Source organism: Gavia stellata, chromosome 10, assembly GCF_030936135.1.
Source record: "Gavia stellata isolate bGavSte3 chromosome 10, bGavSte3.hap2, whole genome shotgun sequence".
In the NCBI taxonomy this organism is placed as follows: Eukaryota; Metazoa; Chordata; class Aves; order Gaviiformes; family Gaviidae; genus Gavia; species Gavia stellata.
The window spans coordinates 6,764,383-6,768,699 of record NC_082603.1 but is presented as its reverse complement, the minus strand read 5'-3'; the positions used below and the strand labels follow the sequence as shown (position 1 = coordinate 6,768,699).

The following is a 4,317-nucleotide window of genomic DNA, read 5'->3' as shown; positions in this document are numbered from 1 at the left end:
TCCACTGATACCCTGGGAGGCTTTATTAGTGATATAAGTAATACAGATGCAGAGGGCTGGGAAACAGAGGTCTGCGCACCCCCTTGCAGTGATAATACTCCCGACTTCAGCATCCAAAAGGGATCCAGCTCCCCAGTGCTGCTGGGGTCTCTCTGTGGTGGGGGAATGGCCGGGATCTTGACATAGCACCAAATCTCAGCTTCTTACTCCTGTTGTGGGGGAAATAAGGATACCTCATTGTAGGTCTTCAAAAGATCATCCCCTGGGCCAATGTATCTGCTGCTACAGTCAGAGAAGCCGTTTGTAGCTATGGATCCACAGCGAGACCTTTTCTGTTCCAGAGCTGATGGCATGCTGTGACTTGAAATATGTTCTGACAGCTCCTGGCTGAGTGACCCATGAGGGAGATGTTTCCTGGAGCTGGGCACCAACGTCCTGAGGCCAGCTGAGCAGGCAGGCGGTTGGGGTGGCGGATTTTGGCTCAGTAGGACTGGGTCCTATCCTGCTCTGCTGTAGACGTGTGTGTGTGATCTCAGGTGAGTCTTGAAGGTGTATTATTGAATATAGTCACTTACAGATAGAGATGGACCTGGCAACATGGTGCACTCTCAGGTTAACTGCTGTGGAGGGTACTGACTTGGAGACTTTCTGTACTTGTAATTCAGTGCATCACAGCTACCGATTTTTATTAAAGGCAACTGTATGGCTTGGTATCCATGCATCTCTGAAGTCACCAGTGGGAAACCTTAGAGTACGGAGCTGTGGTAAACGGGTGACGGGGGTTTCAGGGGAGGGTGTAATACCTTAAGCGTCTGACTTTGCTTTCATTTTAATCCTTGTGACCAAACTGAGCCCCCCAGGTGAGACCCAGCCCCTCTGAGTGTAAGCCACTAGGGCAGAAGAGGGGAAGAGGTGTGGGATCATCCAGAAAGCCGGCAAAGGCGTTAGGCACAAAGCTTCCTTCCAAAGGGGCACGTGCTTCCAAGCATGTGATGCTTTAGAAAAACACATTGTAAAAATCTATGGAGTGAGGAACTGGTGCCCCTTCGGGGAGGATTACGGCTAAATCTCTGAATCCCTGGTGGTTTTGGGTCTGTCACTGCAGCAGATCAGCAGAGTGTCAGGACTGCAGGCAGCCCTGCATGCAGCTTTCTGGGCAACGCGCGAATAGAAGGTGTTATGGCTGGAGTGTCATCCCACACCCTCCAACAGCCCTGCCAGGCCTTTGGACCTGGATTGGCATGACCCAGATAATGGGAAGGGGGGAGAGGCTGAGCTTTAAATGATGCTGGTGCTTTGGGTATGTGCAACCCACTTTCTGTCCATCTTGATGCAATGCCATCGTTAAAAGCCCTGGGTGAGGTTAGCCTTATGCCATCCCTCGGCGCAGCTGAGGAGGGCTGGGGTTGGGGATATTTTTATGTTCAAAGGACAAAAGGAATCATCAAGGAAAAGCTGAACTCTCTATCACTGCAATCCCTTTCTGCCCTCTGGTATGGCCCTTCCTCTCCCAGGTAAAAGCAAACAAAGACAGCAAAGCCCCCGGTGCCCAGGCGGTAGTTTTCCTTGCTCCAGTGGTCCATGAGGTCCTAATCTCTTCCCTTTCCTTTTTCCCCACCGTGCCCCTGGCCAGTAGCGGATGCTGGCGAGTTCTCCACGGGCAGCAGCCAGCCTGTGGCAATAATGAGAGCAAGTCAGGCAGTGCCATCCTATACAAGCCTCTGTCTGCTCTGCGTGTGTGCATCTGCGAGAGCGCGCGCTCTCGCTCTCCCTTCTCCCCCTTCCCTCTCTTTCGTAACCCCCCCTCCTTCCACCAGCTCTTGTTCTTTTCATGAGACGCAGGAAAAGTGGCACAGTGCTGCTGCTCCTCCAGAGATAACTGTGGCCGGGCTGGGTCCTTCGCCCTCCCCGATGCTCCGGGAGTCTGCAGACACTGTTCCTCAGGGTCCCAACCAGCCATGTCCATCAAGCACCAAAAGCCATGTAGCCACCACCCCGCTGCCAGCTGCAAGACAGGTAAGAGCTAGGAGGGCCTTGGTGGGTGAGGAAAGGCCCTGAGATCCTCCGTTTGGTTCCGAGTCCCCGGCGGAAGCGTTTTTACTTGCTCCTGCCCCAGTTTTCTGCGGGGAAGGATGGCTCTGCAAGCAAAGTGGGAGGGGAAGGGTGCTGCTCAGGTGTCACCCCTATTAATGTCATAGCAGAGCTTCCCCCGGTGCGTTAATCTTCCCGTGGCATCTTAAAAATGGTCAAAGGGACACAGACACGGCTTCTAATTAGCAGGCGGGGAAGGAGAGCGGCATACTTCTTACTTTAACCCCAGCCCAGCCCTGGCTGGGCTGATACAGGAGCAGGACTGGTTCTGGGCTGATCTCCGTTTCAATGGGATTAGCGGTGGGCCTTTGATGCTGGGAGAAAACATCAGTCTCTGCTGATGCCTGTAGCTCCGAGATCTTCATGGCCTTTTCTTTTTTTCCCCCCTTCGCTATTGTTGTTATTTTAAAATGGTGGATTGTATTTCCTTCAAATATTTGCGTCCAGGGTATCTGTGACATTGTGACTAACACATGGGCTGAACACTGGGCCTGAGCTAGTTAAAAATAAGACTAATTGGAGCAAAAGGAGAATGTGTTGGAGGCGAGAGAATTGAGCAGAGGTTGTAGCGAAGACTTGCAGAGGGCAGGAGCATGTGCACTCCTTGGGAGAAGAACGGGGGGCTAAACCCGAGGGGCTCGTTTTCCCGCAGCCCTGACTGCGGGGCTGCTGCAACTGGTGGAGACCCCGGCAGAGGCAAGGGCCGTCTCTTCGCTCTTTGATGGGTGGGGGGAATAAGCTGGTAATTTGGCACAGCTAAGAAATACAAGGGACCCATTGTGCTAGCATCTTCTCTCTGCAGCTGACTATCACTGCACCCAATCCCAGAGGAATGCGGTCGCATTCCTCCATCTGGGGAGCTGTACACATTGCATAAAGGGCTGTGCTTTCGCTGTCCTGTTGTGCTGCCCTTCTCTGAGACTTGTTCCTGCAGCCCCAGGCTCCTCCGAAGCAGCGCTGTCTGCACTGGCAGGAGAAGCCTGGCCTCTTGCCCTGCAGTCCTTCCCCGCGGCTCTGGAGACGTTGCCCAGTCCTTAGGGCTTGACCGGCGCAGGCGTTGGCAGAGCTCAGTGTGCATCTCTACCCAGACTGGCAGGACACAGGCAGGGCCAGTCTCCTGAGAAGGGATTGGTGCTGGATGCTGCAGACGTTTTTATGAAAGAACCACCGTCTGCTGGAGAAAGAGGGTGAGCCCATCTAACTCACTTCGTTTATGTTTTAATTAAGGCTAGAGCAGCAGCCTCCAGAGATGAAAGAGAAATCCCAGCTCGCCCATGCGGTTAACTCCGTTTGTATTTCATTCCATTCAACTGCTCACATGTTTGGAGTTAGACACGTGTTCAGGTGTTTTGCTGCAGTGGGAATGACCTCCCAGTGCCACGTTGTGTATCTGTATAGCAGTTAATAGCCCCAGTAAATCCTTGCTGTGGGACCTGGATGCCCTGTAAGCCCAAGTCTTTGAAATAGCAGCAATAACAGCAAAGAAGCACAGACCTTGTCCGTCATAAATGGATTTGTGACTGCAACCCCGAGATCTCGGGGCTGATTTCTAACATTCAATAAATGACCATTTTGCAGTGTTCAGCTCGCAAAATGCAGGCGGCTTGCAAGCACCTTGAGTGATCTCTCGGCAGAAAATTAACCCCATCCGTCAGCAAGCCTCACTCCCTGGCCCGTGTTGAGCACCAGATCTCAGTCAAAATATACAAGGGACGGAGCATCTGCGGTAGGGGATCTTTGTGGAGCTCTGTCTGTCGGGGCGGATCTGTCTCGGCTTCCCAGCCATACACACCAACTGCGTTACAGACGCTGCCATATTGACAGCAGCAGCGATGCTGAAAGCTGGGAGGACTCCAAGGCTGCACAGAGCAGCTCTGTCAACTCCAATCCTTTCTGCCTCCCTGCTCCACGCTAACAGCATCCTCTCCAACGCACACGCAGAGGCACCAACGTGCTTCTTTACGTGTAACTGCTCCTGGGCACAGGAGCATGTTTCCTCAGAGAACAATTATGAAATTGTAATAAAGTGCTTTAAAGGGGAAATTCTTCCCTTTGATTCCTGTCTCGCCCACTGCCCCTCTCAGCCTGGAGCTCTCCACGCTGCTTAGCTGTTGGTTTTGCGTCTTACCTGCCCGGAGGATTGGGGAGGGAGTCGGGAGCGCGCAGGCTGGGGCCAGGAGCCATCTCGCAGCAGAGGCATCTGTTCTGCTGCAGCAATCGCAACGC

The 4,317-nt window shown here is 53.1% G+C and overlaps 1 long non-coding RNA gene across 1 annotated transcript; it reads right to left on the bottom strand.

The window, feature by feature from the left end:
• LOC132317587 (uncharacterized) lies at positions 1-4,317 on the bottom strand. Its single transcript, XR_009484114.1, has 2 exons — positions 4,220-4,317; positions 1-209 (listed from the first exon to the last, which is right to left on the bottom strand). It is a non-coding gene; the product is annotated as an uncharacterized LOC132317587 (long non-coding RNA).